This window comes from Triticum aestivum, chromosome 2B, assembly GCF_018294505.1.
Source record: "Triticum aestivum cultivar Chinese Spring chromosome 2B, IWGSC CS RefSeq v2.1, whole genome shotgun sequence".
Classification (NCBI taxonomy): Eukaryota; Viridiplantae; Streptophyta; class Magnoliopsida; order Poales; family Poaceae; genus Triticum; species Triticum aestivum.
This window is the reverse complement of record NC_057798.1, coordinates 269,996,354-270,009,875: the sequence shown is the minus strand read 5'-3', so window position 1 is coordinate 270,009,875 and position 13,522 is coordinate 269,996,354.

Genomic DNA, 13,522 nt, shown 5'->3' with positions numbered 1-13,522 from the left:
ATGACCCTCAGCGCCTGTGTAAACTGGACGCTGCTTTGGCCGAAGAGCCAGATTCGTTTGGGGGCGGGGGACACCACCCCACAGACAAGACCGCCAGTCGTGCCGGCGCCAAGCCATGGCAAGAACGCCGCAACGCTACCGGACCTGCCGGGCATCCCTATGTCGGACATCCCTATGGCACAGGATCCGGACAGCCCTATGGCACAGGATCCGGACGATGACAACAACGACGACGGTACATTTACCAAAGTCGATAAGTACTTTGCCTAACATGGGTACGCTGACGAGTTCTGCGGGCCTCTTTCTCAAGAACCCAACCAAGACGACCGCAATCTAGCTGGTACGACGGAGAAATCCAATTGCACTAGGTGTCGTCTGGCGTTCAGTTCTCAGGAGACGCCTCCAGCTCCCGCCTTCACTGAGCCTCAGATAGCTGAGGTGCGAAATATTATCAGCCCCAACACACTCAAGAAGGCGGTCTGTGAGCAGAACTCGGTCCCATTACAGGAGATCAAGAAGAAGGGACGGAAACGAAAGACTAACAAGGGCGCCGGTGCGAGCCAGCCGGCACCATGTTCGATCCGTGCTCAGGACGGGCCACCTTCACCTAAGGATATCTCGAGGAGGGTGCATGTGGCGGGTAGGGCGATGCTACCACCAAATATGCTGAATGCTGCAACCGGTGCTATGCGGAGTCTGCACGACAGTGTTCTTTGTTTGGAGAAGCGGCATCTCAGAGAGAAGGATGTGGCATACCCGGTTTTCGTGGCCAAGGTGCCAGAGGGCAAGGGCTTTGTGGATGGCGACATTGGGGGTACGATCGTCCTGCGGTTTTATGACATCTTTGCTATGTTTAACCTTCATCCGCTGCACTATACCTTCGTTCGGCTATTTTCGCTGAGTATGGAGATGCAGATCATTAGAGACAAGACCCCGGACATCATGATAGTCGACCCCTTCTACATGTGTGCCAAGCACTTGAGCAGTGTTGGGGACCGCCAAGTTGCGAGTTCACACCTCGAAGGCGTCATTCTGGCAAACCCAGATAAGGATAACTTCCTTGTGGCTTACTTTCCCGAGTAATTCATCGCTTAACCGCCCCGTAACATATGATTTCTTAGATTTCGATCGTTCTTTTTTTTCTAACATTCCGTGTTCTGTGCAGTGACACACATTGCACACTCATCCTCTTAAGCCAGAAATATTCCATGGCCACGTATTTCGACCCGAACCATAACTCCAAGATAGACTACACAAATGTCAAGAAAGTTCTTGATGATGTTCTCCCCGGCTATGCCAAATCTGGAGGCACCTTCACCAGGGCGTTTCATAAGTACGGCAAGCACATGTTCTCACACAATACGAAGTTCTGCTGCGTCAAGCAGCCGCCTGGCAGTCAGAAGGATGCCTACTACGCCCTCCATCACATGCGGGCGATCGTAAGGGACTATCATCAACTTCTGCTACCAGATAATCTCAAAGGTTGGGCCGCGAACTTGTCGGCAATCCAGGACGCGGACCTCGGACAAGAATTCTTTCGCATCCAGTCGGACTTTGCGGACATCATCCATCAAGATGTCCTTCATACCTCGGGGCAGTTCTACCTCAGATATCAACCGTCCAACAATGAGATAGATGGAATGCTACAAATGCAGGGTGACAACGACCGTGATTTCATGACCATCACGACAGACGGCGGCTTCATCCACGCTCCTGTCCGCTGAGTCAAGTCGAAAGTAGTGATGTGTAGTTCTGAAACATTGATTGGCTCATGTTGTAATTAAACTTTCATGAATTCGTATGTCTCTTTGTTTTGGACAGTCGTTCAACTTAGATGTAATCGATGCTATTTATTAGTAGGACCATGAATCGTGCTATTAATGTCTTGCTTTTCTCTTCCGATCCTTTTGTTGCATACTTACATATTGCTTATGTATTGTCTGTTGTTTGGCTTGTGCATAGAGATGCCGTCGTACATCGTGTACAAGGGTAAGGTTCCCGGAGTCTACGACGACTAGGAGGAGTGTCAGAGACAGGTTCACCGTTTTAGCGGTAACAGTTACAAAGGGTACACCACTAGGGCGGAGGCTGAATCTAGATATGCCCGCTATCTAGCGGGAGAGAGGAGGGAGCATTGGAGGAACCGGATGAAGACCAGTTTGATCGCGATGATGCTCATCGTGATGACCACAACTCTCTTTTATGTGATGGTAGTTTAGATGATCGATATCGACTTGTAATGTGAAGACAAACTCGATACTCGCGGTCTTGAGACTTGTAATGTTTTATCTTTGTTCAGTCTTTTGAATTCGGAGAATAATATGATGAATTGTATTCGGAGACTAATCTTCATTTGTATTCGATGAATCTGTTGTTGATGTGTGCTGCTGTCTATATTCTGTCCAATAATATATTTTGTAACCTGTGCAAAAATCAGAAAAGCAAAAAAAACCAAATATTCATACTAATGGTGCATCAAGGCAGAGTGCGCCATTAGTATGCCAAAGGATACTAATGGCGCATCAAGGCAGAGTGCGCCATTAGTGTGACAAAGCACATGGTTACATATGGCCCCCGGGGAGGCATACTAATGGCGCATGGAGTTACATACTAATGGCGCACTGCCAGGTGCGCCATTAGTATACCAGATACTAATGGCACACCAGTGGTGCGCCATTAGTAAAAAATTCTAATGGCATGATACTAATGGCGCACCGGTAGTGCGCCATTAGTAGGCAAAACCGGTGCGCCATTAGTAGGCCTTTTCCTAGTAGTGGGTCTCGAGCTGTTTATGCTAAAGCTGCGCCGTACTAGGCCGTCGATGGAGCCACGTGGTGGGCCGCAGGCAGGCAAGGCTGGATACCCCCATATCCAGAACGCCGACAGTCTTCATCTTACACATGTAGGGTGTGGTAAAAATTTGAGACCGTTACGGCAAAAACTTGCTGCACCTCGTGTATATACTGAGGACTCTCCGACAAAGTATCAGACTTTCGAATGGAAACCGCCGCCTACCACGCAAAACTCCATTTTTCTAACTCATTTAAAATTCAAACTTTTGATGTGACTAACACACATCATTTGAATTCTCATGCTCAATTTGAGAACTATTTGAGTTCGTTTGCTATTTCGAAGTATACCTGGTTTTCTTGCCACTAAAGAGGACAAAACGCTCTTCGGCAAGAAATAGCATTCAAATGAGTTCTGAAAGGGATGAAACTTTTCATGGTACCTTCCTCTCACCCATGTAGGCTTGTGGTGGGATCAACGGGCGCTCCCGCCACTATTCTTATTAGTCTGCGAGCAAATTTGGAAGAGTTTATAAGTGGCAGGTTTTATATTTTGCATGTCACTTTTGTTGGACATGTAGTGGTGGGCTCTAATTTCTACGCGCCACTAGAACTTTTCCAAAATTGTTGTGGCGGGTTTTTGTTGGAACGGATGACCCACAAGTATAGGGGATCAATCATACTCCTTTCGATAAGTAAGAGTGTAGAACCCAACAAGGAGAAGAAGGAATTGATAAGTGGTTTTAGTAAGGTATTTTGTGCAAGTGTTGTAAAGTAGTAGTAACAGATAGTTTCTAGCAAGATAATTCTTAAGTAACCAAAGTAACAAGGTGCAGAAAGGTGGCCCAATCCTTATATTGCAAAGGACAAGCTGGAAGTGTTTCTTATATTAATGAAAGCATTCTCGATGACACATGAGAATTTCGTCTAGTCGTGTTCATCATGTTTAGTTGATTCGCGTTCACTACTTTGATAAGTTGTTATGTGGGTGGACCGGTGCTAGGGTGTTTTTCTTACTTGAGAAAACAACCCAGTTATGATTACCCCCTCTCTCAAGCATCCGCAATACGAAACAAGAATTAAGATAAATCTAACCGTAGCATGAAACATATGGAAGTAAATCAGCCCCTTACGAAATAGCGCATAAACTAGGGTTTAAGCTTCTGCCACTCTCGCAACCCATCATCTAGTTACTACTCCACAATGCCTTCCACTAGGCTCAAGCACGGTAATGTGTCATGTAGTCGAGGTTCACACAAAACCACTAGAGAAAGAACAACATACACATCATCAAAATATTGAACGAATGCCAACTTCACATGATTACTGATAACAATACTTCTCCCATGTCCTCAAGAACCAGCGGAACTACTAACAAATAATATTAATGTTCATGATCAGAGGAGAATAATATATGATTAACAATCTGAACATATGATCTTTGATACGTCCATTTTGCATCATGCTTTTATATCGATATTTATTGCATTATGGGCTGCTATTACACGTTATGTCACAATACTTATGCCTATTTTCTCTTATTTTACAAGGTTTACATGAAGAGGGAGAATGCCGGTAGCTGGGATTCTGGGCTGGAAAAGAAGCAAATATTAGAGACCTATTCTGCACAGCTCCAAAAGTCCTAAAACTCCAGGAAAGTCATTTTTGGAATTATTAAAAAATATTGAGCGGAAGAAGTTCCATAGGGGGCCACCCACCATCCACAAGGGTGGGGGCGCGCCCCCTGCCTCGTGGGCCCCCTGGCAGCCTTCACGTCACCATCTTCTACTATATGAAGGCTTTTACCCTAAAAAAATCATAAGCAAGCTTACGGGACAAAACTCTGCTGCCATGAGGCGGAACCTTGGTGGAACCAATCTAGGGCTCCAGCGGAGCTGTTCTGCAGGGGAAACTTCCCTCCGGGAGCGGGAAATCATCACCATTGTCATCACCAATGATCCTCTCATCGGGAGGGGGTCAATCTCCATCAACATCTTCACCAGCACCATCTCTTCTCAAACCCTAGTTCATCTCTTGTATCCAATCTTTGTACCAAAACCTCAGATTGGTACATGTGGGTTGCTAGTAGTGTTGATTACTCCATGTAGTTGATGCTAGTTGGTTTATTTGGTGGAATATCATATGTTCAGATCCTTAATGCATATTAATACCCCTCTGATTATGAACATGAATATGCTTTGTGACTAGTTACGTTTGTTCCTGAGGACATGGGAGAAGTCTTGCTATTAGTAGTCATGTGAATTTGGTATTCGTTCGATATTTTGATGAGATGTATGTTGTCTCTCCTCTAGTGGTGTTATGTGAACGTAGACTACATGACACTTCACCATTGTTTGGGCCTAGAGGAAGGCATTGGGAAGTAATAAGTAGATGATGCGTTGCTAGAGTGACAGAATCTTAAACCCTAGTTTATGTGTTACTTCGTAAGGGGCTGATTTGGATCCACATGTTTCATGCTATGGTTAGGTTTACCTTAATACTTCTTTTGTAGTTGCGGATGCTTGCAATAGGGGTTAATAATAAGTGGGATGCTTGTCCAAGAAAGGGCAGTACCCAAGCACTGATCCGCCCACATTTCAAATTATCAAAGTAACGAATGTGAATCATATGAGTGTGATGAAAACTAGCTTGACGATATTCCCATGAGTCCTCGGGAGCGCTTTTCTCTATATAAGAACTTTTCCAGCCTTGTCCTTTGCTACAAAAAGGATTGGGCCACCTTGATGCACCTTATTTACTTTCATTGCTTGTTACACGTTACAAATTACCTTATCACAAAACTATCTGTTACCGATAATTTCAATGCTTGCAGAGAATACCTTACTGAAAACCGCTTGTCATTTTCTTCTGCTCCTTGTTGGGTTCGACACTCTTACTTATGGAAAGGACTATGATAGATCCCCTACACTTGTGGGTCATCAAGACTCTTTTCTGGCGCCGTTGCCAGGGAGTGAAGCGCCTTTGGTAAGTGGAACTTGGTAAGGAAAAAATTATATAGTGTGCTGAAATTTACTGTCACTTGTTACTATGGAACATAATTCTTTGAGGGGCTTGTTTGGGGTATCTTCACCCCGACCAGTAGAGCAAAGAGTTGCTTCTCAACCTACTGAACCTACTGAAAATGATTACTTTGAAATTCCTTCGGGTATGATAGAGAAACTGCTAGCTAATCCCTTTACAGGAGATGGAACATTGCATCCTGATTTGCACCTAATCTATGTGGATGAAGTTTGTGGATTATTTAAGCTTGCAGGTATGCCCGATGATTTGTCAAGAAGAAGGTCTTTGCTTTATCTTTGAAGGGGGATGCATTGACATGGTTTAGGCTATGTGATGACATGGGATCATGGAACTACAAATGATTGAAATTGGAATTTCATCAGAAGTTTTATCCTATGCATCTTGTTCATCGTGATCGTAATTATATATATATATATATATATTGGCCTCGTGAAGGAGAAAGCATCTCTCAATCTTGGGGGAGGCTTAAATCAATGTTATATTCATGCCCCAATCATGAGCTCTCAAGAGAAATGATTGTACAAAAAATTTATGCTCAACTTTCTCTCAACAATCGCTCCATGCTCGATACTTCTTGTGCTGGGTCTTTTATGATGAAGACTATTGAATTCAGATGGTATTTATTGGAAAGAATTTAATGCAACTCTGAAGATTGGGATCTCAACGAAGGTAAGGAGTCTGGTATGACACCTATGTTTGATTGTGTTAAATCTTTTATGGATACCGATGCTTTTCATGGATTTAGCACTAAATATAGACTTGACTCTGAGATATTAGCTTCTTTCTGTGAATCATTTGCTACTCATGTTGACCTCCCTAAGGAGAAGTGGTTTAAATATAATCCTCCCACTGAAGTAAAATTAGTTGCACCTATTAAAGTTTAAGAAAAGACTATCACTTATAATGATCCTATTGGTCCTACTACTTATGTTGAGAAACCACCTTTCCCTGTTAGGATAAAGGATCGTGCTAAAACTTCAACTGTGGTTCGTAAGAGTAATACTAGAACACCAACACCACCTGAGCAAATAAAATTTGAACCTAGTATTGCTATGGTTAAAGATCTCTTGGCTGATAATATTGATGGGTATGTTATTTACTTCTGTGATGAAGCTGCTAGAATTGCTAGACCTGATTCTAAAAATAAACATAGACCTGTTGTAGGCATGCCTGTTATTTCTATTAAAATAAGAGATCATTGTTATCATGGCTTATGTGATATGGGTGCTAGTGCTAGTGCAATACCTCATTCATTATACAAATAAATTATGCATGATATTGCATCTGCTGAGATAGAAGAAATTGATGTTACAATTAAGCTTGCCAACAGAGATACTATTTCACCAGTTGGGATTGTTAGAGATGTTGAAGACTTGTGTGGGAAAGTTAAATATCCTGCTGATTTTCTTGTTCTTGGCTCCCCACAAGATGACTTTTTTCCCATTATATTTGGTAGACCCTTCTTGAATACTGTTAATGCTAGGATAGATTGCGAAAAGGATGTTGTTACTATTGGATTGGGGGATATGTCTCATGAGTTTAATTTTGCTAAGTTTCATAGACAACCTCATGATAAAGAATTGCCTAGTAAGGATGAAATTATTGGTCTTGCTTCTATTGACGTACCTCCTGATGATCCTTTAGAACAATATTTGCTAGACCATGAAAATGATATGTTTATGAATGAAAGAAGGGAGATAGATGAAGTATTCTTTAAACAGAGACCTATTTTGAAACACAACTTGCCTGTTGAAATCCTAGGGGATCCTCCACCACCCAAGGGTGATCCCGTGTTTGAGCTTAAACCACAATCTGATACTCTTAAATATGCTTATCTTGATGAAAAGAAGATATATCCTGTTATTATTAGTGCTAACCTTTCAGAGCAGGAAGAGGGGAGATTATTGAAAACTCTGAAGAAGCACTGTGCTACTATACTCTTGATGATCTTAAGGGCATTAGTCCCACTCTATGCCAACACAAAATAAAATTAGAGAAAGACGCTAAACCAGTTATTGATCACCAACGACGTTTAAATCCTAAGATGAAAGAAGTGGTAAGAAAACAAATACTAAAGCTCTTGGAGGCAGGTATGATTTATCCCATTGCTGATAGTGACTAGATAAGTCATGTCCATTGTGTCCCTAAGAAGGGAGGTATTACTATAGTTTCTAATGATAAATACGAATTGATCCCACAAAGAATTGTTACAGGTTATAGGATGGTAATTGATTTATGCAAATTAAATAAAGCTACTAAAAAAGATCATTACCCCTTACCTTTTATTGATCAAATGCTAGAAAGATTATCCAAACATACACGTTTTTGCTTTCTAGATGGTTACTTTGGTTTCTCACAAATACCTATGTCAACAGAGGATCAAGAAAAGACCACTTTTACTTTCCCTTTCGGTACTTTTGCTTATAAACATATGCCTTTTGGTTTATGTAATGCACCTGCTACCTTTCAAAGATGCATGATGGCTATATTCTCTGACTTTTGTGAAAAGACTGTTGACGTTTTCATCGATGATTTCTCTGTTTATGGATCTTCTTTTGATGATTGCTTGAGCAACCTTGAACGAGTTGTGCAGAGATGGGAAGATACTAGTCTTGTCTTGAATTGGGAGAAGTGCCACTTTATGGTTAATGAAGGCATTGTCTTGGGCATAAAATCTCTGAAAGATGTATTGAAGTTGATAAAGCTAAAGTTGATTCTATTGAAAAGATGTCGTGTCCCAAGGACATCAAAGGTATAAGAAGTTTCCTTGGTCATGCCGGTTTTTATAGGAGGTTCATTAAGGACTTCTCCAAAATTTCTAGGCCTCTGACTAGTCTCTTACAAAAAGATATTCTTTTTTCTTCGATGATGATTGTGTAGAAGCATTTGAAATACTTAAGAAAGCTTTGATTTCCGCACCTATTGTTCAGCCACCTGATTGGAATTTACCCTTTGAAATTATGTGTGATTCTAGCGATTATGTTGTAGGTGTTGTTCTAGGACAAAGAGTTGATAAGAAACTAAATGTTATTCAATATGCTAGTAAAACTCTAGACAGTGCCCAGAGAAATTATGCTACTACTGAAAAAAAAATCTTAGCGGTTGTATTTGCTTGTGATAAGTTCAGACCTTATATTGTTGATTCTAAAGTAACTGTTGACATTGATCATGCTGTTATTAAATATCTTATGGAAAAGAATGATGCTAAACCTAGACTTATTAGATGGGTTCTCTTGCTACAAGAATTTGATTTTCATATTATTGATAGAAAGGGAGCTGAGAACCCCATTGCAGACAACTTGTCTAGGTTAGAGAATGTCCTTGATGACCCACTACCTATTAATGATAGCTTTCTTGATGAACAATTAGCTGTCATAAATGCTTCTCATACTGCTCCATGGTATGCGGATTATGCTAATTACATTGTTGCTCAATTCATACCACCTAGTTTCACATACCAGCAAAAGAAAAAGTTCTTTTATGATTTAAGACATTTACTTTTAAGGATGACCCACACCTTTAAAAAGGAGTAGATGGTGTTATTACACGTTGTGTACCTGAGAATGAACAAGAATAGATCCTACGCAAGTGTCACTCTGAGGCATATGGAGGACACCACGCTGGAGATAGAACTGCACACAAGGTATTACAATCCGGTTTTTATTGGCCTACTCTATTCAAAGATGCCTGTAAGTTTGTCTTGTCTTGTGATGAATGTCAAAGAATTGGTAATATTAGTAGACGCCTAGAAATGCCTATGAATTATTCTCTTGTTATTAAACCATTTGATGTTTGGGGATTTGATTATATGGGACCGCTTCCTTCCTCTAATGGGTATACACATATTTTAGTTGCTGTTGATTACGTTAATAAGTGGGTAGAAGCTATTCCAACTAGTAGTGTTGATCATAACACCTCTATTAAGATGCTTCAAGAGTTATTTTTTCGAGGTTTGGAGTCCCTAGATACCTAATGAGTGATGGTGGTTCACATTTTATTCATGGTGCTTTTCGTAAAATGCTTGCTAAGTATGATGTTAATCACAGAATTGCATCTCCATATCACCCAGAGTCTAGTAGTCAAGTAGAACTGAGAAATAGAGAGCTCAAGTTAATTTTGCAAAAGATTGTTAATAAATCTAGAAAAAAATGGTCCAAGAAACTTGATGATGCATTATGGGCCTATAGAATTGCATATAAAAATCCTATGGCTATGTCTCCATATAAAATGGTTTATGGAAAAGCATGTCACTTACCTCTCGAACTAGAACATAAGGCATATTGGGCCATTAAAGAGCTCAATTATGATTTCAAACTTGCCGGTGAGAAGAGGTTATTTGACATTAGCTCACTTGATGAATGGAGAACCCAAGCCTATGAGAATGCCAAACTGTTTAAAGAAAAAGTTAAAAGATGGCATGACAAAAGGATACAGAAGCGTGAGTTTAATGTAGGTGATTATGTGTTGCTATACAACTCTCGCTTAAGATTTTTTGTAGGAAAACTTCTCTCTAAATGGGAAGGCCCTTACGTTATCGAGGAGGTCTATCGTTCCGGCGCCATAAAAATCAACAACTTCGAATCCACAAGTCTGAAGGTGATGAACGGTCAAAGAATAAAATATTATATCTCAAGTAATCCTATAAATGTTGAAACTAATGTATTGAAACTGTAACCCCGGAGGAATACATAAGGGACACTTTCCTGAACGTTTCAGACTCCGAAAAGGAATAGGTATGTGGTACGGTAACTGAACCGACTCCAAAACAATTCTAATAGCATTTTTTCTCTGTTTGGGAATATTTAAGAAAATGGGAAAATAAGAAGTAGTCCGGGAAGGAAACGAGGCGTCCACAAGGGTGGAGGGCGCGCCCTACCCCCTGGGCACACCCCCTGCCTCGTGGGCACCTCGGGTGCTCTCTGGACTCCGTTTTCTTGCACGATATTTCTTTTGGTCGGTAAAAATTCATTATATAATCTCCCGAAGGTTTTAACCACCGTATCACACAAATATCCTCTGTCTTTGTTTCGAGCTTTTTTCTGTCAGATTTGTCAATACCAGGCATCATGTCGTCACCCTCATCCAAAAATGAAGGTAACGATGCTTAGCTAATGAAGATGGAGCTGAAGAGAGAAGAACCCGGGGAGATCAACAAGGATGATAGGAACAAGAAGGCCATGGAGGAACAAACTCCGGCGGGAGAAAAACAAGACATCCAACCTCTTCCCGACCTCTTTACCCCAACTGAGATTGAGGCTGCCAACATGATTGAGTTAGCTCGCATACAAAACGAGTATCTCACACGTGAAAATATTTTGTTGAAGGATCATATCGTCGCACTCAAGGGCATTATCCGCAAACTGGAGGAGCTTTTACGCTCGATGTGCGACTATCCACCATCAAGAACTCCACCTTCTTCACCAGCAAAGGAGACATTATCACATGGGTATGGGCACTCCCCTTGGCAACTGCCAAGCTTGGGGGAGGTGCCCCGGTATCGTATCACCATCACACTCCTATCTTTACTGTTTTTCTTAGTTCGATCCTTTTAGTATTATCTTGATCTAGTAGAATAAAGTTTATGGTATGATTTAGTTTTGAGTTTTGCCTTATGATCCCTCTATGTAATCGAGTCCGTGAGATATATATAATAAAGATTAGTGTTGAGTCAAGGGCTTTGCTATCTTGCTATGATCATGATGGAATAAAAGAATAAAAAGAAATAAATAGATTATATTGATCTTATGGGGAGTAATGACTTCACATAAAGAGTATGATGAATAAAAGTTGTTGAGAGTTGGCAAACATAGTTTGGGTCATCGTTGCAATTAACAGGAAGTATAAAGAAAGAGAGGTTCTCACATATAAATATACTATCTTGGACATCTTTTATGATTGTGAGCACTCATTAAAATATGACATGTTAAAGAGTTGACGTTGGACAAGGAAGACAACGTAATGAGTTATGTTCTCTTATATTCAAAATAAAGTATATTGTCATGGATCATCCAACATGTTGAGCATGCCTTTCCCCCTCATGCTAGCCAAATTATGTGCACCAAGTAGAGATACTACTTGTGCTTCCAAATATCCTCAAACCCAGTTTTGCCATGAGAGTCCACCATATCTACCTATGGATTGAGTAAGATCCTTCAAGTAAGTTGTTATGTTGCATGCAATAAAAATTGCTCTCTAAATATGTATAACTTATTACTATGGAGAAAATAAGCTTTATATGATCTTGTGATATGGAAGCAATAAAAGCGACGGACTGCATAATAAAGGTCGTATCACAAGTGGCAATATAAAGTGGCGTTCTTTTGCATTAAGATTTCGTGCATCCAACCATAAAAGCGCATGACAACCTCTGCTTCCCACTGCGAAGGGCCTATCTTTTACTTTTGTCTTATACATTATGCAAGAGTCATGGTGATCTTCACCTTTCCTTTTTTACATTTTATCCTTTGGCAAGCACCTCGGGTTGGAAAGATCCTGATATATATATCAAATTGGATGTAAGTTAGCATGAACTATTATTGTTGACATTACCCTTGAGGTAAAAGGTTGGGAGGCAACACTATAAGCCCCTATCTTTCTCTGTGTCTTATTAAAACTCCATACGCATAAGTATTGCGTGAATGTTAGTGTCGGTGTCAAAACCGGCGGATCTCGGGTAGGGGGTCCCGAACTGTGCGTCTAGGCGGATGGTAACAGGAGACAAGGGACACGATGTTTTTACCCAGGTTCGGGCCCTCTCGGTGGAGGTAAAACCCTACTCCTGCTTGATTAATATTGATGATATGGGTAGTACAAGAGTAGATCTACCAGGAGATCAAGGAGGCTAAACCCTAGAAGCTAGCCTATGGTATGATTGTTGTTCGTCCTATGGACTAAAACCCTCCGGTTTATATAGACACTGGAGAGGGCTAGGGTTACACAGAGTCAGTTACAATGGTAGGAGATCTACATATCCGTATTGCCAAGCTTGCCTTCCACGCCAAGGAAAGTCCCATCCGGACACGGGACGAAGTCTTCAATCTTGTATCTTCATAGTCTTGGAGTCCGGCCAATGATGATAGTTCGGCTATCCGGACACCCCCTAGTCCAGGACTCCCTCAGTAGCCCCTGAACCGGGCTTCAATGACGACGAGTCCGGCGCGCATATTGTCTTCGGCATTGCAAGGCGGGTTCCTCCTCCGAATAATTCACAGAAGATTTTGAACACCAGGATAGTGTCCGGCTTTGCAAAATAAATTCCACATTCCACCGTAGGGAGAATAATATTTACACAAGTTCAATCTGCTGACGTATTTCGTGGCATGACATCACACCATGGCCAAGTCTTTACTCAAATCGTTTTTATTGTTCCACCTCAGCGCGTTTAGCGAAGCGGTTTCCTTGGCATGTCTTGTCAAAGCAGAGATCGTGTCACCTTATTCCGGGATTCTCATCAATACGGACATGGGTAACCCAACCGCGCCATTGATTGCGGCGCTTGGGAGATAAGCGAGTTTTACCGGGCTGGTGGGGACGCATAGTTTTGTCCGCCCATATATAAGGGGACAAGGATCCACCTTTTTACCTATGCCTTCTTCCTCCTTTGCTTATCCATCTCCGCGCACTCGAGCTCCAGCGCCCAAGTCCGCACATCTCACCTCAACCTTCTCCAACCATGTCCGGAGCGGGAGGCA